This window comes from Oncorhynchus keta, chromosome 24, assembly GCF_023373465.1.
Source record: "Oncorhynchus keta strain PuntledgeMale-10-30-2019 chromosome 24, Oket_V2, whole genome shotgun sequence".
Taxonomy (NCBI): Eukaryota; Metazoa; Chordata; class Actinopteri; order Salmoniformes; family Salmonidae; genus Oncorhynchus; species Oncorhynchus keta.
In genome coordinates this window covers 41,896,199-41,919,469 of record NC_068444.1, presented here as the reverse complement: position 1 = coordinate 41,919,469, position 23,271 = coordinate 41,896,199, and the positions used below count along the sequence as shown (strand labels likewise).

Below are 23,271 nucleotides of genomic sequence, written 5' to 3'. Positions count from 1 at the left end.
CTCATATCCGGGAAAAGGCTGACCCTCTTTCCATCGATGGTGATGTCCCCTTTGGCTCTTGCGAGTTGCAGTATCTTCTCTCGGTCTTGGAAATGGAGGAACCTGATCAGGACGGCCCGTGGGGGCTCATCTGGCCAGGGTTTCGGCGCTGATGTTCTGTGGGCGCGTTCGATTTCCAGAGGCTTGGCGAAGTTGATTATGCCTAGGACCTCCGGGATCCATTGAGTGAAGAAACGGACCGGGTCACGGCCCTCACTGTCCTCTTTCAATCCCACCACACGGATATTACTACGTCTACTCTGGTTCTCCATCTGATCAACCTTGTTTTTGAGGTAGGCATTGTCCTTTTGCAGTTGTATCAAGACCTGGTCATGTCGAGTGATGGTATCTTCAACTGTGGTAATGCGCAACTCTGCCTCAGTCATTCTCAAAAGGAGATCATTCATGGAAGATTTCATGTCGTCAATGGAAGAATGGAGTTCATCCAATTTCTTATCAATTTTCACAGAAATACCTTTGCTACCATCCTGACTTTCCCAGAGGAGAATAGCCAGCATGTCGGCAGGCTGGCAAGAGGCTGCTGAGAGCAACAGTCTGGAACTGTCATCTGAGTTATGAGGGCTAATGCTAATCTTGCTAGCTTTAGCATTATCGTTATCTTGGGAATCAACAACAGTTTGGTCGTCCTTCTTGCCTCTCGGTCGAAGGTCCATGGCTCTTTGGGAAGGTAAGTACTTGACAATTTATCAGCTGATGTTAGAATATTGTTTCAACGTTGTTATTTAGGTAATAATAGAATAACTTTGAAGAGCTCGGTTTTTCAACGTCAGCTCAGCTCCGCGGCATCACGTGCTCCCCGACTTCTTCAATTCTGACCCGTTTCCCAGTCCCTGCCGATGAATAACATCCCAACAGCAGGATGCTGCGACCACCATGCTTCACTGTGGGAATGGTGTTCTTGGGGCGATGGGAGGTGTTGGATTTGTGCCAGACATCGTACCTTCTTTAATATGTTTGAAGTCTCCCACATGCTTTTTGACGAACACCAAACGTGTTTGCTTATTTTTTTTCATTAAGCAATGGCTCTTTTCTGGCCACTCTTCCGTAAAGCCCACCTGTGTGGAGTGAATGGCTTAAAGTGTTACTATAGACAGATACTCCACTCTCCACTGTGGAGCTTTGCAGCTCCTTCAGGGTTATCTTTGGTCTCTTTGTTGCCTCTCTGATTAATGTCCTCCTTGCCTGGTCCGTGAGTTTTGGTGGACAGCCCTCTCTTGGCAGGTTTGTTGTGGAGCCTTATTCTTTCCATTTTATTATAATAGATTTAATGTTGCTCCGTGGGATGTTCGACGTTTTTAAATAAAATAATATAACCCAAACCTGATCTGTACTTCTCCACAACTTTGTGCCTGACCTGTTTGGAGAGCTACTTTGTCTTCATGGTGCCGCTTGCTTGGTGGTGCCCCTTGTTTAGTCGTGTTGTAGACTCTGGGGCCGTTCAGAACAGGTGTGTATACACTGAGATCATATGACAGATCATGTAACACTTAGTTTACACACAAATGTACTTTATTTGACTAATTATGTGACTTCTGAAGGTAATTAGTTGCACCAGATCTTTTTTAGGGGCTTCATAGCAAAGGGGGTGAATAAATATACATGCATGCACCACTTTTCCATTTGTAATTTTTATTAAATTTTTTGAAACAAGTACTTTTTTTCATTTTACTTCACCAATTTGGACTATTTTGTGTATGTCCATTACATGAAATCCAAATAAAAATCAGATTAAAACTCTATTGATTCACAGTGCCCACAAAGAACTGAATCTGTGCATCCATCAAGATGCAGCCATGATGCCGAATGCATTCTCTGACTCCGAGAACAAGAGTGGTGATACTTCCAGTTATGCCCAGGTTTATTGCGATGGACACATGTGAATGAGAGGTAACAAGAGAATATGTCATATATACAGTAGAAGTCGGAAGTTTACATACACTTATGTTGGATTCATTAAAACTCGTTTTTCAATCACTCCACAAATATTTTGATAAACTAGAGTTTTGGCATGTCGGTTAGGACATCTGCTTCGTGCATGAAACGAGTAATTTTTCCAACAACTGTTTACAGACAGGTTATTTCACTTATAATTCACTGTATCAAAATTCCAGTGGGTCAGAAGTTTACATACACTAAGTTGACTGTGCCTCTAAACATCTTGGAAAATATCAGAAAATGCTTCTGAAAGGCTAATTAACATATTTTGAGTCAATTGGAGGTGTACCTCTGGATGTATTTCAAGGCATATCGCCAAACCCAGTGTGTATTTGTTTGACATCATAGGAATATCAAAAGAAATCAGCCAAGCCCTCAGAAAAAAACTGTAGACCTCCACAAGTCTGGTTCATCCTTGGGAGCAATTTCCCAATGCCTGAAGGTACCACGTTCATCTGTACGAACCATAGTACGCAAGTATAAACACCATGAGACAACGCAGCCGTCATAACGCTCAGGAAGGAGACAGATTCTGTCTCCTAGATATGAACGTACTTTGGTGTGACTTTGGTGTACCTTGTGAAGATGCTGGAAGAAACATGTACAAAAGTATTTATATCCACAGTGAAACGAGTCCGATATCGGCATAAAAGGACGCTCACAAAAGGCCTGAAAGGCCGCTCGGCAAGGAAGAAGCTGCTGCTCCAAAACCACCATTATAAAAGACAGACTACTGTTTGCAACTGCACATGAGGACAAAGATCGTACTTTTTAGAGAAATGTGCTCTGGTCTGATGAAACAAAAATAGAACTGCTTGGTCATAATGACTATTGTTATGTTTGGAGGGAAAAGGGGGAGACATGTAAGCCGAAGAACATCATCCAACCGTTAAGCATGCAGCATCACGTTGTGGGGGTGCTTTGCTGCAGGAGGGACTGGTGCACTTCACAAAATAGATGGAATCATGAGGGAGAAAAATAATTTCGATATATTGAAGCAACATCTCAGGACATCAGTCAGGAAGTTAAAGCTTGGTCTCAAATGGGTGACCCCAAGCATACTTGCAAGGAAAGTTGTGGCAAAATTACTTAAGGACAACAAAGTCAAGATATTGGAGTGGCCATCAAAGCCCTGACCTCAATCCCATAGAAAATGTGTATGCAGAACTGAAAAAGCATGTGCGAGCAAGGTGGCCTAGAATCCTGACTCAGTTACACCAGCTCTGTCAGGAGGAATGGGCCAAAATTCACCCAACTTATTGTGGGAAGCTTGTGGAAGGCTACCCGAAACATTTGACCCAAGCTCAACCATTTAAGGGCACTGCTACCAAATACTAATTGAGTGTAATTTCTCATCCAACACTTCCCACACTGCCCCTACTCGGATGGTATCGCGCCGTCCCAACCTTCGCTCTCTCTCCCCCGCTACTCTCTCCTCTTCCATCCTATCATCTCTTCCCTCTGCTCAAACCTTCTCCAACCTATCTCCTGATTCTGCCTCCTCAACCCTCCTCTCCTCCCTTTCTGCATCCTTTGACTCTCTATGTCCCCTATCCTCCAGGCCGGCTCGGTCCTCCCCTCCCGCTCCGTGGCTCGACGACTCATTGCGAGCTCACAGAACAGGGCTCCGGGCAGCCGAGCGGAAATGGAGGAAAACTCGCCTCCCTGCGGACCTGGCATCCTTTCACTCCCTCCTCTCTACATTTTCCTCCTCTGTCTCTGCTGCTAAAGCCACTTTCTACCATTCTAAATTCCAAGCATCTGCCTCTAACCCTAGGAAGCTCTTTGCCACCTTCTCCTCCCTCCTGAATCCCCCCTCCCTCTCTGCAGATGACTTCGTCAACCATTTTGAAAAGAAGGTCGACGACATCCGATCCTCGTTTGCTAAGTCAAACGACACCGCTGGTTCTGCTCACACTGCCCTACCCTGTGCTCTGACCTCTTTCTCCCCTCTCTCTCCAGATGAAATCTCGCGTCTTGTGACGGACGGCCGCCCAACAACCTGCCCGCTCGACCCTATCCCCTCCTCTCTTCTCCAGACCATTTCCGGAGACCTTCTCCCTTACCTCACCTCGCTCATCAACTCATCCCTGACCGCTGGCTACGTCCCTTCCGTCTTCAAGAGAGCGAGAGTTGCACCCCCTTCTGAAAAAACCTACACTCGATCCCTCCGATGTCAACAACTACAGACCAGTATCCCTTCTTTCTTTTCTCTCCAAAACTCTTGAACGTGCCGTCCTTGGCCAGCTCTCCCGCTATCTCTCTCAGAATGACCTTCTTGATCCAAATCAGTCAGGTTTCAAGACTAGTCATTCAACTGAGACTGCTCTTCTCTGTATCACGGAGGCGCTCCGCACTGCTAAAGCTAACTCTCTCTCCTCTGCTCTCATCCTTCTAGACCTATCGGCTGCCTTCGATACTGTGAACCATCAGATCCTCCTCTCCACCCTCTCAGAGTTGGGCATCTCCGGCGCGGCCCACGCTTGGATTGCGTCCTACCTGACAGGTCGCTCCTACCAGGTGGCGTGGTGAGAATCTGTCTCCTCACCACGCGCTCTCACCACTGGTGTCCCCCAGGGCTCTGTTCTAGGCCCTCTCCTATTCTCGCTATACACCAAGTCACTTGGCTCTGTCATAACCTCACATGGTCTCTCCTATCATTGCTATGCAGACGACACACAATTAATCTTCTCCTTTCCCCCTTCTGATGACCAGGTGGCGAATCGCATCTCTGCATGTCTGGCAGACATATCAGTGTGGATGACGGATCACCACCTCAAGCTGAACCTCGGCAAGACGGAGCTGCTCTTCCTCCCGGGGAAGGACTGCCCGTTCCATGATCTCGCCATCACGGTTGACAACTCCATTGTGTCCTCCTCCCAGAGCGCTAAGAACCTTGGCGTGATCCTGGACAACACCCTGTCGTTCTCAACTAACATCAAGGCGGTGGCCCGTTCCTGTAGGTTCATGCTCTACAACATCCGCAGAGTACGACCCTGCCTCACACAGGAAGCGGCGCAGGTCCTAATCCAGGCACTTGTCATCTCCCGTCTGGATTACTGCAACTCGCTGTTGGCTGGGCTCCCTGCCTGTGCCATTAAACCCCTACAACTCATCCAGAACGTCGCAGCCCGTCTGGTGTTCAACCTTCCCAAGTTCTCTCACGTCACCCCGCTCCTCCGCTCTCTCCACTGGCTTCCAGTTGAAGCTCGCATCCGCTACAAGACCATGGTGCTTGCCTACGGAGCTGTGAGGGGAACGGCACCTCAGTACCTCCAGGCTCTGATCAGGCCCTACACCCAAACAAGGGCACTGCGTTCATCCACCTCTGGCCTGCTCGCCTCCCTACCACTGAGGAAGTACAGTTCCCGCTCAGCCCAGTCAAAACTGTTCGCTGCTCTGGCCCCCAATGGTGGAACAAACTCCCTCACGACGCCAGGACAGCGGAGTCAATCACCACCTTCCGGAGACACCTGAAACCCCACCTCTTTAAGGAATACCTAGGATAGGATAAGTAATCCTTCTCACCCCCCTAAAAGATTTAGATGCACTATTGTAAAGTGGCTGTTCCACTGGATGTCATAAGGTGAATGCACCAATTTGTAAGTCGCTCTGGATAAGAGCGTCTGCTAAATGACTTAAATGTAATGTAAATGTGTATGTAAACTTCTGACCCATTAGGAATGTCATAAGGTGAATGCACCAATTTGTAAGTCGCTCTGGATAAGAGCGTCTGCTAAATGACTTAAATGTAAATGTAAATGATAGAAATAAAAACTGAAAAAATCATTATTTTGACATTTCACATTCAGGGATTTTTTGCTAGGATTAAATGTCAGGAATTGTGTAAAACTGAGTTTAAATGTATTTGCCTAAGCAAAAAAACAAAAAACACTGTACTATTTCCCAGGAAACACATTCCAAAAGCCTTGAAAAATGGTACTTCCCATAAAGGTGCATACATGTACGCAGTAAAAAGGGAAATTAGAAACAGAGTAAGGTAAATTGATTCCAACATTCTATTATCAACATACCTGGGCGCATGAGGTTTCATTTAGGAAGAAAGCTACATCTCCCAGGAAAACAAGAGAACTTGGTGTTGTGGTACCTGGCAGAACAGCTAGCGTTGGTAAATAAAGGGTCTTCTGTGGCAGTCCAGATCCAAAATAACTTTATTTAATGAAACACTCCTCCCATAGCTCTCTCGGCCGCATGCCCCTACATCCACCATTGTGAACCTGTAACTGGCATGATCTCTGTCTCCGTATCTCGCTTATTATAAGTGTTGCTAGGTACAGTGCCTTGCGAAAGTATTCGGCCCCCTTGAACTTTGCGCATTACCACAGTTGAAGATACCATCACTCGACATGACCAGGTCTTGATACAACTGCAAAAGGACAATGCCTACCTCAAAAACAAGGTTGATCAGATGGAGAACCAGAGTAGACTTCTTCACAACAGTATCTCGGCTCCTTGGGATGTTTAAAGCTTGGGAAATCTTTTTGTATCCAAATCCGGCTTTAAACTTCTTCACAACAGTATCTCGGACCTGCCTGGTGTGTTCCTTGTTCTTCATGATGCTCTCTGCGCTTTTAACGGACCTCTTAGACTATCACAGTGCAGGTGCATTTATACGGAGACTTGATTACACACAGGTGGATTGTATTTATCATCATTAGTCATTTAGGTCAACATTGGATCATTCAGAGATCCTCACTGAACTTCTGGAGAGAGTTTGCTGCACTGAAAGTAAAGGGGCTGAATAATTTTGCACGCCCAATTTTTCAGTTTTTGATTTGTTAAAAAAGTTTGAAATATCCAATAAATGTTGTTCCACTTCATGATTGTGTCCCACTTGTTGTTGATTCTTCACAAAAAAATACAGTTTTCTATCTTTATGTTTGAAGCCTGAAATGTGGCAAAAGGTTGCAAAGTAAAGGCACTGTAAATCAAATATTGTAGATCCCAGGCAAATTCGCACAAATAACATTTTCTCGCCAGTCATCTGTCTCTCACATTATTTTCTTTCCCCTCTCGTGTCTTCCTTGTTTGTGTGCCCTCTACTGTCCCGGGGTAATTCTGCAGCTTTCATTTTTCAAGAGAATGTCTTTATAGGGAGCATGCGAGCACACTCGTTTGGATCGGGTAGCCGACAGCCGAAATGAATCAGGCTGATGTGTTTAGACTGTAGATTACTATGGTTTTGACATAGAGTTTACAACGAGTAAACAATATGTATGTGCTGTTGGCATCACCTGTGTAATTTTTTTGTTGTTGCCAATATCAAGTGTTTCCTTTAGTGGAGCCACTGCCCTTTTACGATGAGACAGAGAAGTCGTAAAGAAACAAAATCTTGTACATGAGCTTGAAATATCCCTATTTAGGATAAGTATTTTTGAATTGCAGACAAGTTCCTTATTTTTATTTTTTAGCTTTTTTTTAAACATACAATCTACCTGCAGTGAAGCCGCTCAACATTTACATTACATTCAGTCATCTAGCAGACACTCCCATTCAGAGCGACCAACAGGAGCAAGCAATGTCAAGCGCCCCGCCCGAGGGCACATCGACAGATCTCCCACCAAGTCAAATCGGGGCCCAGAACCAGCAACCTCTCGGCCACCGGCCCAAGCTCCCAATCGCCTTACCACCAACCATCCAAGATCCTCCCACAGTTCCCCCGAGAGCTGCCCCTCAACCATACCGGCCTGAGTACCTCTGATCTCGTCTGATCTCGGAAGCTAAGCAGGGTCGGGCCTGGTTAGTATTTGGATCGGAGACCGCCTGGGAATACCAGGTGCTGTAAGCTTTTTGTCACTGAAATATGTGCCCTCACTTTGAAATAAGTAAGCAAGGTTAGTTTGTATTTCATCCAACGATCTGTGCTACAAATTATGGCTACAGTATATGCAATTTCTTCCACTTTTTGAGTGACACAAAGATGCTTATCTAAATGGTGAAAATGCAACAGCTGTTAATCAGACTCACTTTGACTTTATATAGTGCACCAAGAGATACTTTCTTGCTTACGACCACACCGGCCTGAGTGAGCACTTCCTGTTTGGAAAGAGAGACAGGTGTTGGTAATTAAGTTGTGAGTGAGTGAGTGAGTGTTTGTTTGAGAGCTTTTTTGGTTATTTTCATCGTTTTTTGGAGTATAATTTAGACTTTTGCATTTGAACAAGTTTAAGTTTGGTTCGTTTTTTCCCCCTTTGCATTTTTGCTGCTTGGGGGAGAGTGTTTTGGGTTTAATTTTTTTACAATGACGGACAACATGGCAATGGCTAAGGGAATGGACAAGGACAAAGAAAATGCTCAACGGAAGAAACATGGAGATGAAGGAGAGATGAAATATGGTAAAGAATTTACGGTGGCAGTGGAGTTGATGGGAGAAGATAAAGTCACAACGATGGAATTACTACGTGCGATTAAAGAGGTGTGTGGAGAGGTGGTGGGATGTAGAGTAAAAGGAGAAAGAAAGTACGAGGTCACGATGAGAAATGGAAAAGGAAAAGAGCGCTTAATGGATGGCTTTATGATTAAAGAAACAAGAATTATGGCAAGAGACATAAGAAAGGAAGGAAAGGAAAGGAAAGGGCATTTTGCGAAGGATGTCGCATGAGAACTGACGAGTGCAACTGTGGAGAGGTTGTGAATGAGGAGAGGAGCCAGGATCTTTTTGTGGAGACTGATGTATCACCGAGACCAGAAGAAGATGATGGAGGAGAGGACGTGGTGGAGGGTGGAGAGACGGAGAACGCAAGAAGGGAGAAGATGGAACAGAAGATGAATGAAATAGGGAGCAGTATGGGAGCAGTATGGAGTTTTCAGGAGGAGTGGGGGAGTGGGCTGGGTGGAGGAACTGGGGCCTCACAGATTTTGGGGGGGAACTCGGGCTATGGGGGTGCCTCGGAAGAAGGTGAAGTGGAGTGGAGTGGGATGCTGACAATAATAAAGGAGACACAAATGGATACAGGAAGCACAACAGGCACTGGAAAGAAGAGTTTAAGTTTCTTGGAAGAGATCGATTTAGAATCCATTTCAGATTCAGATGACATGGAACAGATTGACAGAAAATGGGGAGGCTACAGGAAGAGGAAAGCGGCGGCGGAGGTGAATAAGGACAGAAAAGGAAGAAAACATGACAACAGATAGAGGTAAATGAGAAAATATTTATTATTTTTTACTATTTATTGGAATGGTTAATTTTATGTCAATCAATGCGAACAGTTTAAGAACAATGGAACATTTTCAAAGAATAGTCAAAATGAAGAATTCTGATATTTTATGGCTTCAAGAAACACACTGGGACAATGTATGTATTTTAGAAGTTAAAAAAATATGTAGAGATTTTATTTTTGTTAACAATGGCAGGGGGAATTCATGTGTTGTTGCTATTTTATTGAGGAAAGATGTGGTAGAGAATGTGAAACATATATATAATGATAATAATGGGAGGATTTTAATTTTGGATTTTGAATATATGAGTATGGTTTTTAGAATTATAAATATTTACGCGCCAAATAGTGAAATAGAGCGCAAAGATTTATTTTTAGAATTAGGGAAATGGTGTGAGGGGAATTGTATTGTAGTTGTGGATTTTAATGTTAAAATGGATAGACTGGATATGACAAGAGGAGCTATTTTTAGAAGTGATGTATCTAGGGTTTTTTTAAAGAAGATGATGTTAGAAAAAGGAATGATTGATATGTGGAGAGAGGAAAATCCAGACAAAAGTGAATTTTCTAGAAGGCGGGTGGTTTTAGGGGATTTGAAACAAACAAGGATAGATCTGGTTTTAGTAAAATAAGGTTTAAGGAATTTTATGAAAGCTATTCAGTATGTTTTTACAACTTTTAGTGATCATGCAGGTTTATTATTTTCAGTGAGTTTAGATAAGGAAAGAACAGGGGGTGGAATATGGTGTATGAATGCAGGGTATTTAGGAGATGAGGAATATGGGAAAAACAACTTAAATCTTACCAACATCCCTATCACAGGTCAACAAGTGAAGATTTCTTCTCTCGGGGAAAGATATTTTTTGTCAAGCACATGTCAAGGTGCACTGCTGTGAAAAAGTTGGCGTAAGCCGCAAGAAAAAGTATAGTCCTTCGAGACGGATTTGAACCAGCAACCTAAGGATTACAGCAATTTCACCTACAGTCCTCCACTCTACCAACTGAGCTATCGAAGGGTGACAAATGTGGTCAAACGCCATCACCTAGATGTTCAGAGGTTTGGCAGAAGCATATGTTCCCTTTAAGAAATTAATCTGCTGAGTTTAGTGGTTTCTTGGAGCTGCTGAGGATTGCCCCCAGGTCTTCGTACGTTCAACTAATGCTCTATTCCTCTGATCTACATCCCCTTAGATTGCAAGTAGTTGCATTTGGGAATAGAGAAAAAGTGAGCTAAGGAATAAAATCTCTGTTTTGCCCCCTCCCTGCGAAATGACTTTTTCTTTCTCCCTGTTGGTCTAGTGGTTAGGATTCGGTTCTTTTACCACCGCGGCCTGGGTTTGATTCCCGCTCAGGGAATGACTTGCTTTTGGGGAAACACTAGGCATAAGTCAAAAACTTGGCACAACTGCAGAAAAAGTTATACTCTTCTGAGTCAGCGACCTAAGGACTGTTGCAATCTCGAGAACTCTCTGCTGCTCTACCAACATCCCTATCAAAGGTCAACAAGTGAAGATTTCTTCTCTCGGGGAAAGATATTTTTTTGGAAAGCACATGTCAAGGTGCACTGCTGTGAAAAAGTTGGCGTAAGCCGCAAGAAAAAGTACAGTCCTTCGAGCCGGATTTGAACCAGTGACCTACGGATTACAGCAATTTTACCTACAGTCCTCCGCTCTACCAACTGAGCTATCGAAGGGTGACAAGTGTAGTCAAACGCCATCACCTAGATGGTCAGAGGTTTGGCAGAAGCATATGTTCCCTTTAAGAAATTAATCTGCTGAGTTTGGTGGTTTCTTGGAGCTGCTGAGGATTGCCCCCAAATCTTCGTATGTTCAACGAATGCTTCTTCACAATTGTCTGAGCCCTTCTGATGACCCGATTGGACATGACTTCAACAGGGTCACCAGTAGGGCTCAGCCAATGAAGTTGGTAGTCCCACCCAGTTGACTACATTCAAATTGTGAAAGTGCATGCAAATGCAGCATTTTGGCCATTAGAGGCCAATATCTTTCTCTCTGTCTGGGCTACAATTGTAGACGGTTGGGTAATTATGCTTTTCATCTGTGAAAGGCTGTTGTGCTGCTAATGAGGGAGTTCTATTAACCTGAGCCGAGCGGTGAGGGCGGAGCACCCTTCTAAAATTGAACAGTAGCCTTACATTTAGGTTTTTGTCCTAACACTACACAGCTGATTCAGATTAACAAAGCTGGATGATTATTTGAATAAAAAGAAAATGTGCAGCCCTTTGGGGTTCAGTTGACTGAGTGTGGGAAGCCTTTGTCATAGGGTAAAAGTTGCATACCCCTGGGCTGTAGGCTGCACACTTTGGGTCAAATATCAGGTTCTGTAGCTGTGTATTTTATCAGAACAAATCTGTTCTACAATGATTCTTTTCCTTAGCTCAGGGTAAGTAGTAGCAGGCCTAGGAGAGTCTTATGCGACGCAAACATTTGAGTTGTGTTCTTCCTCCTTTTAATCAATCATAATAATTTGTCAAATGCCTTACAGGTTGTTTTGCCTATTGATGGCAGCTGTGGGCATACAAGCACAACGGACACCTTCTATAAGTATGCACCTTGCAAATTTAAGCACTAAGCGTTTGAAAATATATTTTTTTAACTAACCTTTCCTATTCCAGATGACCTCAACGCTGAATGCCTTGGTAACGTTATTCGTTTGAGTGTCGCTCCTCTTTTTGAAGAGGTTGATGCCGTCTTCAGTGAGTTTGCCTCTTTTATGATTTTCTTTCTCTCCTCTCATAATTCATGGCTTGATATTGCTCGTCAACTATTGTGTTCACACCATCTCCATCCCTTCCAGATGACACACAAATCATAAACCTGACGCCTGGCCTTGCTACTCAGTGTGGATTCAGCTTTAAATTTGACCCCATGGGGAATGCCATGTTTTTTGCTTCTCTTCAAAACTGCTTTTCCCAAAACATGGTAACCCTAAGAACTGTAGTGTTTGCTTGTACTTGAAATGGACAGTTTGCCTTTCAGTGTCACTGCATTTGCAACTCATACTGTAGCGATGTCATTTTATTTACCTTTGACATGGAGTCATGCTGAGACCAGGAGGCTCTTTTACAGATTACACAAAGATACAAGTCACTAGATGGAAAAATAAAATCATTGGAAACCCATTCTTCAGTAAAAAGGTCCTCAATAAGCCTGAGGTGCTAATACATACAATTTAGCGCATTGAGGTTATTAGAAGTCTGGTTCCAGAAACATTGAAGCAGTTTTACTTAACTCTGTGGATATCAAAAGGATCTCCATTGTTAGCCACCCCTGGGTCTGGTATCTCTTACCTCTAAGTTAACGATGATGTAAGGTACAGCAGAAGTTTATGGAGGGGCTTTCAGAGGGCCAGCCAACTTTCTGATACAGACTGCAGTGATGTGAACTATTGAGCTCTACTCCTGTAGTGTGGCTTCAATACAGTGGCAGCTGCATTCATATAGCCAATTTTGCCACAGTCTATAACTTGCATGAATGTCACCTGAATTTTGTTTATTGCTATATAATGAAGGCTTTTTTTTCCCTTCCCCCTTAATTTTAGGATGATAAGATGTTCAGCTTGGTCATGCAGTTCAGGCTGCCAGGAAACCACATGACTGAAGACCCTGTGTATAGAGTGGGCAAAACCTGTAGCTACACCCCCCTGGACCTCCCGAGAGATTCTGTGCGACCGCAACTACATGGAGGCAAGTGAGCAGAGCATGCCCCAATGGACATGTTTACAGTCGCGCTTGTCGTACTGCCTGTATAAATGATCTGTCTGGAGCTACAACTGTCCAGTGTTTCATTTCTTCTGCGACACAACGTAGAGGTCTTGACTATCTCAATTCCACTCGCCTCTTCAAAATGCACATAGGAGAACTTTAGAGGTGAGGAATTTTGGCCTATTCTCAATGCATTTAAGGAGGTGAGTGGACAGATTGAGAACTGGCCCTTGATTTCCTATTGTATGGGAGGGAGAAAATGCATACGGAATAATGGCCTTTCTTCTCTAGGTGTCTGTCAGAAGGACTCTTCCAGACATCCAAACCATCCCCGAACAGCCCACTGGGGGCCCGAAAGCAAGGAGCGGCAACTTCCGGAGAGGAGCTGAGGTAGCCATGTTTCTGTAATTTCACTACAAAATGACAGGATGGCGCTAAACAATGTGCGTTTGTTGACCATTTTGTTTAATTCATGTTTCCATTTCCTGAGACAGGCTGTTGCTTCAGGATACAAAATGACAGCAGTCGTCTTTAGTCCTAGCAAGAATGTCATGAATGTGGATGAGGTCCAAAGAAAGGGCTATGCAATAGCCAACACTCCCACACGGCTGGTGTTAAGAAGCCCTCATAATGCAGAGGAGACATACCTCCAGAATGTAAGCTGACCTCCATGAACTGGGTCATGTTCAGTTGAGCAAACATTTGGAAACGGTGGCCCTACCTGAACTCGGCAACATATTGTTAATACGTTGTGCCCTACTGAACACGGCCCTGGTGTGGTTGCCCCCTGAACAGGTAGCTGGGGTTCCGATGCGGGTGCTCTCAACCTCAACCTTCTTTGAGCAGAAGTGGCTGGTTACTCGAGTAGATGCCACGGCTGTTTGTCCAACACCAGGTTGAGTGTGAAATAATTTAAGATCCTATAAGACTTTCATGTTGGGAAAATGTTTTGGGGGTGAACTTTTCCCAAATGATGGCACAGTTGTTTTCAGTTGCAAAATGTTCTGTTTTGATGTGCACTTGGCTTCTTGTTTCACTGCAGGGGCAGTTGCCTTTACTCCAGAAGTGATCACCTGGTACATGCCCAAGCACATAGACCCACTTTTCTCCTCTGATGCCTTCACCATGTTGGAGGTGTACATGGGAATTGACGCTAAGAGGCTGAACACTGAGGAAATGGCTGCCAGAAACTACTCGGTTTTAGTCACAGAGGCTCACATTATTGTTGAAATTCCGGTGGGGGCGGTTGGCGGCTATTTCAAGGTCAGCATTGGATGAGTAAAATGATCCGGTTTCATTTCTTTTTAGAGCCCTTTTTTACTACAGCAGTTGTCAGTGCTTTGCTATCTCTCATGGGTAAACAACTAGAAACGTTGTCTTGTGTAAAATGTTTCTTATTGAGCAATTGTCTGCTTAATCAGGTTAATATACAAAATTGTGTGAATTTTGCATAAAATGCCATTTAAACATACTCTACCGCTTGTCTTTGCAGTTTGTCCTTTAGCCGCTTGACATTTGAGACCAAATAGCCACACTAAAGGATTGTTTACCTGACTTTTTAGGTAGCCGGTAGCTTTGCCACTGTCAACTGAATGCAAGCAACACTCGGCTGCTGTTTACATATTGTGCTAGTGTTTAACTTTGCTTGTCAGTTGCTTTGAAAATGCACACTGCCGGAAATGCAAGTTGACAACCATACACCTACCAGCTCTCCAATACTTTCCTTTGGATAGTTTGTCTTAAATTACGAGTGGCAAAAAGACAAGCGGTATTTAACATTCTGGCTTATAAGGAACATTTATCTGTTTTTGCACTCCAATTGTGTATTACATCACTCGTCTCCCTTACAGAGCCATATTCAGGATGACCAGTACTTTGTCACTTACACCATTGAGCCCATGCTTGAGTTGCTGTGGATCGAGGAGATCGCACACGAGGACACCAGCTATAAAGTCCTCTTCCCTATCACAACACCTCCGATGGCCAGGCCTCCACAAGTTCGCAACTGTGAGTCTGGTTTAGTTAAATATAGTGCCTAGGGTAATTTTGGTTGTTCATTAGGCACAAAACAGAAGAAAATGTACTGCAATACCTGGACTTACCCAATAACAAATGTCAATTTTCAACTTCCATTGTTCCGCATTCCGAAATGTTTTCCTTTGTTTGCCAATGAACAGACACGCCCTTAGACACAGTTCCTGAGCTGGCAGTGTTTGTGCTTGAGTTGGGGACCTTCAACCTTGATGTGGAGCTGCTGAACATCACCTTTCCCACCATGGTGCTAACTGTTGCAGAGTGCAACGCCAGGGGCTTCAATGTTCAGGAGCAGAGATCCCCGGACAACACCTTGAAGACCTTCAGGATGGAGGTGCCCTTCTCAGACCCGGTGGTCTTCAAGGAGGTGTGTTTCTGTTAAATGCAAAGCCACACGCAGTGATTTGTACATGCCCTAATAAGTGGGCCACCAACAAAATATAAATAATGGCACAAATGTACTTTGTATCCCATCTCATTTATTCAAGTGTTTCCATTATTTTGGCTGTTGTATGCATTTGATTTAGAGGAATTAGGGGAACATTACTTTAAGTATATAGTTTGTTTTAATAGTCCCCATATGTACTTAGAGTTCTGTTACAACAATAATGTTGACCAATGCTTTTAACTTCACTACAGAGAAGGGCGGAACAAGGTGTCACAACCTTCACTCTTCAGCTGATCTACGGCCTGGTCATCTTTCCAGAGTACGCTCCTTTCTCTCACTCTGCCGTTGTGGACGCTGTACTGCTGGACATTGGTATGTATGTCTCTGGACTATGCCAAACTACTGTTGAATGGTTTCCTCTCGTTAATGATTGCCCTGAAAGTAAATTGGCAGTGAAAGCCCAACTAGCCATACTGTAGGGTTTTCCTATGCGGTCTAAGCTTTAGAGTATTTGGACCCAGTTGTCCTGTTCATGTTTATTCAGTCCCACCGTAGCAAAACATTTTGCAATCTAAACAAGGGTTTCTTCTTGGACAAGTTCAAGTAGTAGCTTGCTGTTTTTTGTGCTTAATTAATGAACACAACCCTGTTTGTCCTTGTAGTGCCACCCTCAGTCACTGGCAACTGTGATCAGGAGAACTTCCACATCACTGTGGACTACAGGAACCAAGAGCCCTTTTTTGTGGTCTTGGTTGGCAAGCGGCTGCTTAACCATGAGTTTGCTCAACAGTATTTAACAGAGGGCGACACAGACTTCACCATCACGTTGCCCTTCTCTTCGCCGGACGCAGTGTTTGAGGTACGACGCTCTCCCAAAACATGTTAACCTAAATTGCTGCAGCTAGCCTCGCTTTCCTTACCCTGTATACATGCATACAATATTGGACTAATGAACTCTCCCATTGGTTCCCAGTCGGTTCACTCGTCCTCTGTCAGGAGCAGACTGGATGTGGCTCTGTTGAATCCTTACAACAACATGACCATCAAATACTTTTCCCTGGCTTGCAGCTTCCTCAAAACGCTGACTGGTTGGTTCTCAAACAATTACTTCCGATAAATAGTCATTTAACATGGTTACCAAACCTGGGTTCCTTGCAAATACTGTGAGTCGTATAGTAGTGCCAGATGTGCATGGTTTTGGTGATATTCCATTGGTTCACGCCCAATAAGTGGAACAAATACAGAACCCAGGTCTGACTACCTGTCTTTTGCTCCCCCACATCCAAGAGTGTTTCTCTAACGGAACGATGACTGCGCTGGCGGTGAAGGTGGATTCTGTTCCCGGTCTGAACCCCGGTCAGCTGACCCTGAGCGACCCCGCCTGTGGTCCCACCTACAGTGACGATCGCTTTGCCTACTTCCACTTCACTGTGAACTCCTGTGGCACCATCAGGAAGGTAAAATGACTATTACCCTGAGGTGATGGGTACTGTGTATTTACGGACTGTTTGCTTCTGCAGGTTGTAATAAGCAATTCCCCTCTACTACATAGTTTATCAACAATGTCATGCTGTATGAGAACGAAATCTCCTTGCCAGATGAACTTGAGGTGAAGCTGAATGCCACAACGTCTTCAGAGGAGGAATATCAGTAAGTGCATTACGCATCACAATTGTAGCTTAGCTTTCATAGGTATTTTTTTCTTCTTCACCAATTGCTCAATACTTTGTATACAGGGAAAATGTGCCTCTACTACCAGTGTCCACTCCACTGCTTGAAGTTGCTTACATCCCTCTTTTTAGGTTAAAGGTTTCCTGCTACTATGTGGCCAACATCACTCGCACATTGGCCTTCCTGACCAGGCCGCGTGACAACGAGCCTTTTGCCGAGACTGGGACGGGTCGACTAATGGTCAGAATGAGACTCGCTCAGGGTAAGCGTGCACAAATTCAGAATTTTAACTTGACCCCTAGCCTCTAAAAGTATCTTGGAAGGTCTCCTTTACAAAACCATTCCCAAAAATCTAAGCCTTATGATATATTACTCTTGCTTTGTGAGATCTACAGGTGTGACTATGGAGTAACGGTGAGGAGCTGATTTGGGAATTTGTCAGAAGCCTCTGGTGGGGGGTGGGTAGTGTTGGCTATAAATGGCTTGTGTTCATTGGGGGCACAATAGGATATGATAAACGAGCATTTCTTAATGGACAAGTTCAGATGGTGCCCAGTGAACACGACCTCCGGTTGTCTTGTTCTGTGTTCCAGACGCCACGTATAACACGTTCCACCAGGAGGCGGACTATCCAGTGGTGAGGTACCTGAGACAGCCTCTGCACTTTGAGGTTGAGCTGACCACGTCCTCTGATCCCAAGGTAGCGCTGGTGCTTGACCACTGCTGGGCCACCCTCAACGAGGACCGTGACTCCCGACCCCGGTGGAATCTCATCATTAATGGGTAACATGTTGTTTTTGGGCCTAAACAAGTGTGGTTCCTGAGTAATTAGCAACCTATCATGCTTGGCAGGCCATTTACTTTGGCTACCGTGGCTATGCCCCCATCCATAGGTCGAGTGGTCAAAACGCTTAAAAACGATGTGGGGTCTGTCACCAGATCTCCACCCAATTTAACACTTATGGGAGAATCTGGCGCGTATGATCACATGCTTGTTATCACTGAGTATCATTGGAACGGAACGTATGCTGCATCAAACGACTCTACACCGCGTTGTCTGAAAAGCATCTAAACAATGTTTTGTACTGATGAGAAATAAAGGTCTTCACACCTTTATTCCAGCTTTGCTTGTAAAATATATAAATGTTAACGGTATCATCTAGTCTAAATAACAGGTTGACTTGTTTTACAGTATGATGGGGTACTCCCAGAATGCCTTTCACTGCGCCCGTTGCCTGAGATCTTAACTTAGTTTGTCACATGCCGAAGTGGCCAATCTTTGTACTTGTTTACAGGGAACTATACAAAAAGCCAATTGTTGTCACTGCCCCAAAAACAACCTTAGCACGAAAGCTAAACAGAGTTGCAAGATATAGCACAATCCATTATTGGGGGTTAAGCCCTTGGGAAGGTATTGTGAAGAGGATGATGCAAGAAATATTACTAAGATCTGGGAATTTATCAACAGTTTCTCTAAGCTATATACCCCTGGAAAGGGGGGTCTGATCTGGCAACCCTGAGGTACCATAGTTTACACTCTGATACCGTGTTCAAATCAACTAACGACTTCAGTGCATTCAAGACAATGGGGGTACTCCAGTTGAGATCACCATTAGTCTGACAGACGTGTATGTGATAACATCATACAATGCAGTCAGGTTAACTCCTATTCAGTACCACCTTAAAGTGTTTTACACTCGTGTCCATTACAATCTAGGCAAGAATCAGAAGGCATGAATAAAACGCTGAGTACATTATAATTACGGTACTCTACAGTAGAAACGACAACGCGTTACACAGAAAATAAGGCACTTAGATAGGAATGCACGCATGTCCACAGTTATTTGTAAGGAAGGCAAGGACTGTATACTTGATCTGGGGAAGTGCTTGGGCTTTCTTTTGAAGGAAAGTTTGTCCGGCTCATTAAATTCTCAAATAGAAATGGTCTGCAACAGTGAAATGGGCTACTTTTGTGAATGAACGAGGCAAAATTAGAAGGTAGTGTCCCTTTGTCTGAGGTCAGCGCGGGTTAAATGTCCACATGTTGGAACAGGCGCATAAAATCAACTCCCACTGGGGCGACTGTTGAAGATATTTGGAACTCGCGTGTGAAAAGGTTAATGTTGGCGTTAACGACACCTTTTTACTCAATGTTATCCTTTTGGTTGGCTAGAGTTCAGTGTTGGTCAGTCAAATGGAAATCAAGAGCGGCTGGCAAGCTTGGCTTGCCTTTCCGATTGGTTTCAAAGTGCTCTTAACACTGACTGAATAGTTGTTGGTTTTGGGTTGAATTCAGGCACAAGTAACTTCTTGTGTTTTAAACAGTTATTGCTTTCAATGGAATTTCCTGTCCTAGAGGAATGCGCTAATTGGGAGTTGCTGAACATGAACAAATACCACGGTCAAGTGTAGCAGCATCTTGCTAATGTTCATATTTGAAAAAATGTTACGACATTTTTTGATTTGGGTGAGTACTTTGCCACAGATGGACACGCTGGCCTAATTTTTATCTCAAGAATTTAAATTAACTATTGGAAGATGGGCTGAAATGTTTTGTATATCATAGGAAAAGACACAACATTCACATGGCTGTGCACGAAATGGGCAGTTCAGATTTGTCACTTCAGCTGCAACTATATCGTTGTGCAAAATCCTGACCATCGTCTGTCGGCTCAAGTGGATTTGTACTGGTGTGGGCGTTTGTCTCTTCATGTAACGTCTTCAGATTTCACAAATTCCTTTTTGCTAATATCTGGCAGTTAAACAGTGGAGGATAAACCTCCCAAAGAAGCAAATAAAAAAGTGTCAATGCGTAGGTGACTTACAGTAGAACTGCGCCCTTCACAGAAGTCCTCCACATGTGAATCCGATGCCGTGGGTGTATAATTTATTTTGTGTGACCAATTTTTCCAACAGCGGAAGAATTTCTCTGGCGCATTGCATGAAATTCTTATTTAAAATGAAGATTGCCTTGTTGATACCGACTGTCTATTCGGCTACTTTGGTTAAACCACGGTCAATTGATCAATATTCAGGTCGCCTGTAGTCTGACCATTCTGGATCATTTTGAATTTTAAGAACCATTTAGAGGAACATCTCACCTCATGTCAATGGCATTGAATATACATGTTTGACAGCCGTCATTTAACAAGCCATTGCAGTAGACCAAAATAAATATTGTTGACGGAAAGCCCAATTTCTGTTCTTTAAATAAAAACGTACTTAATCAGATGCATCCAGGTCTGATGGGCCAAAATATCAGAAATGAAAACCAACAAACCTTGAATTATCTGAGGACTGTTTAATTGTTAGCTGACTCTAAATGAATCATGTTAGGATTTTGGGTGCCCGACTTAAACTCTAGACGGTAGAAATCTATTAAATTGATAGTCAACTTATTAACATGACATCGTATCCTCCTTGCAGCTGCAAAAACCCCAGCCTTATGATTCAGTACTATACAAGTTGGTTTAATTGAATTACTAGCTAACTAAATAACAACGCAGACTAAACACACAGGTGACACAATATGACTGCTTGTTACAAGGTCCCCCCCCCATTCCGTAAGGGACATTTATTTAACACACGAACCGGCACCAGTTTGGAGTAAAAGCATGAATGTATTTATGTGGGATGCCTCCGTGGCAAGGTAGGTGGTGTCTTTTCGCTGATTTGCTACATGAGATCACAATGTCGTTGGTTGTCCGTGGCTCCAATGACTAGTCTTGAACAGAACTACAGGATGGGTTTTCCTTTCACTCGTTCTGGAAGATGAGCTAATCAACCCTAGGATGGTTTGGATATAGTAGCAGAATGATCCCACTTAAGTTAATTTTTCTAGGTACTTGTGAGTTTAGGAAAGTTCCAAATGTGTAGCTTGCGCTACATGTTAATTTCTGTTACCATTCCTTTTATGCACTCTGGCCGCCGGGGATGGTTCTGTCAGTCTGACCCGCTCTCTGATGTCCCTCGTGGCATGGCTACTTACTATGCACATCTTCTAGGGGAGTTTCTCTAACACGTTCAAAGTGAATACTGGAACAATATTTCTAACATAAGACTGGTCAGAGATTAGCTCTAGAAAATGAATGTCATATTGTTTATTTAAAATTTTTACTAGAAACGTCCTCACTCTACAGGTAGGAAGTCTCGAGCCTTTACATTGTATAAAATGTTTTTTCATAAATAAATAAAAAAGCTTGTTAGCAAAAACACTCCTTTAGTTCATACTGGAGGGGGGGAAAGAACCCACTTCTGCTGTAAATTGATCTGATCCTCACAGGACAGTCATGACACCACCACAAGACGGTTGGGGTTTGCAGCGTGTTCTTGTTCCTAACTTAGTCCCTCTCTCTACACTGGCAGCTGTGAGAACCCTGAGGATCCATACAGTGTAGTCTTCCACCCGGTAGTAGCTGATGCCAGGGTCCACTTCCCCCCTCACGTCAAACGCTTTGAGGTCTATATGTTTTCCTTCGCCGAGGATGCGGTTGAGCCGAGTGGCCAGGTAACAAAGTTCACCCAACAATCTTTATTGGTTAATTTTGTGAGTGGAATCATACCTTTAAAAAAATAATAATAATCTGACGGCATCAAATCTTTGATTCCTAGGTCTTTGTCCATTGTGATGTGGTCATCTGTGATGCCAGTAGTCCCTCTGGCGGCCCCTGTAGTGGACAATGTGTGAATCAGGACAACCCGAAAAGAGGTAGGTCTTGTTTTATGCTTTTCAGACCCTGACAGACCATAACTGAACTAATAGTTTCTCTCTCTCTCTCTCAACAGGTCAACGACATGTCAAAGACCTCTCTGAGGAGCGTCATTTATATGTTTCTTCTGGATACATTCTTTGGGTGTAATGTCTTGTTCTAACATGTCAAATAAAGTGTTCTATATAAAACAATCCTAACCGTTGGAGCTACCTTAATTGTATCTGATTTGCGTTTAACACCAAGGCGCATGTAGTAGGCTTGTCATCTGACATGTATCAATCAACCCTTTTGTAAGCATGGAACTCTGAACCATCCACCGGAGGGAGCTGAGTGTTGCGCACCAATTTCCCGTCTAGGACAAACAATGGGTGTCAAAACAAAAGCTTTCCAATGTCCAGTAGGATGAACTGACTCAATGTTATAGTGGTTTGCCAAAGTGAAACCAGCAGGGCTGTGGTTGGATGCAGTGTTGGTAATTTTCAACTGAAATGACAACTTTCCTTGATACCTCTCACTAGCTTGGTTTCCATCCAAATATGGACATTTCTTCTTTAATGATATGCATGTCAATCTGTCATGGCTCAAATGGGAAGAGCATGAATTCATCGCTACTTGTTTGTGTAAGAAGTGTTGACAAGCTGAATGTACCGAGCTGTCTTTTTTAAACTACTAGCGCACAGCTCGGACACCCATGCATTCCCCACAAGACATCTCTTCACAATCTCCAAGTCCAAACTACGAAGGTAGAGCCATGATTAGCTTGCAATCTATTCCGCATCAGGATAAGATTTCAACACACACCGTACGGCACAGCGGGGACTGAAGACACTCCTTAAAAAGTTGCGAGCTTGCACCGCGGGACGGCTTCATTGCTCCAGACCACCACAAGGGGGAGTTTGCGCAATCATTATGCATTTGGGTCCCAAGGCTTTGACCAAAGACTAATTTTGACACGAGCCACCCAACGAAGATTGCTGACAAAACAGTTGCCTTAACGAGTCAAGCAAATGTACAATTTGAGAGGAATGTGATAATGTAGAGAAATGGCTGCTGTAAAAATACTACATACTTAATGAGTATATATTATAGTATACTGTAAACGAACAGTAGGCTTTCAATTGCGCGTACTAGCTTTTCACCTGTCTACCTGAAGTTGATGCTGTTGCTATGCAACCTCTTGCTAGCTATCTAGCATAACAAATTACTGGTTAGACATCATACGACTTCGGGTGGGTTCTTAAATTCAATCAGGAGTTCCAGAATGCGCTCATGAATTCAGAGCGTTGTCACATTGTCTGTTTGTAAATTCAGAGCAGAGTAGACAGCCAGAGCGAATTTACGAAAGCACCCGAATGTCTATTGAGAACGCACAATGACTATACCATTTAGCTAAGCTCAGAATGACGGGAATAATCACGTCAAACATTGGGTAGATTTCCTGAAGATTTGAAATTATTGGCCCTAAAGTACGGAAATAGTGTCCTCTTCGTGTATTCCTCATATTTTGGCGAATTTAGTACGACATCCTGGAACATTTGGCATACTAAATATATCCATAGTATTTTTTTA

General features: G+C 43.6%; 2 non-coding genes and 2 pseudogenes across 3 annotated transcripts; 2 read left to right on the top strand and 2 right to left on the bottom strand.

The window, feature by feature from the left end:
* The first annotated feature begins 7,685 nt into the window (after nucleotides 1–7,685).
* Nucleotides 7,686–7,804, top strand: LOC118357770 (uncharacterized; annotated as a pseudogene).
* A 2,298-nt stretch (nucleotides 7,805–10,102) lies between these two features.
* Nucleotides 10,103–10,189, bottom strand: trnay-gua (transfer RNA tyrosine (anticodon GUA)). Its single transcript is given in 2 exon segments — nucleotides 10,103–10,138; nucleotides 10,153–10,189. It is a non-coding gene; the product is annotated as a tRNA-Tyr (tRNA).
* A 590-nt stretch (nucleotides 10,190–10,779) lies between these two features.
* trnay-gua (transfer RNA tyrosine (anticodon GUA)) lies at nucleotides 10,780–10,866 on the bottom strand. The gene is given in 2 exon segments: nucleotides 10,780–10,815; nucleotides 10,830–10,866. It is a non-coding gene; the product is annotated as a tRNA-Tyr (tRNA).
* A 543-nt stretch (nucleotides 10,867–11,409) lies between these two features.
* On the top strand, nucleotides 11,410–21,893 carry LOC118386585 (uncharacterized; annotated as a pseudogene). The gene is made up of 21 exons (XR_008078627.1): nucleotides 11,410–11,576; nucleotides 11,679–11,737; nucleotides 11,809–11,889; nucleotides 11,991–12,115; nucleotides 12,735–12,879; nucleotides 13,189–13,287; nucleotides 13,392–13,553; nucleotides 13,693–13,792; nucleotides 13,940–14,160; nucleotides 14,748–14,904; nucleotides 15,075–15,298; nucleotides 15,571–15,691; nucleotides 15,982–16,178; nucleotides 16,293–16,407; nucleotides 16,607–16,776; nucleotides 16,872–16,969; nucleotides 17,122–17,252; nucleotides 17,584–17,773; nucleotides 21,356–21,497; nucleotides 21,602–21,698; nucleotides 21,776–21,893. The product of XR_008078627.1 is annotated as an uncharacterized LOC118386585 (transcript).
* Nucleotides 21,894–23,271: the final 1,378 nt, after the last annotated feature.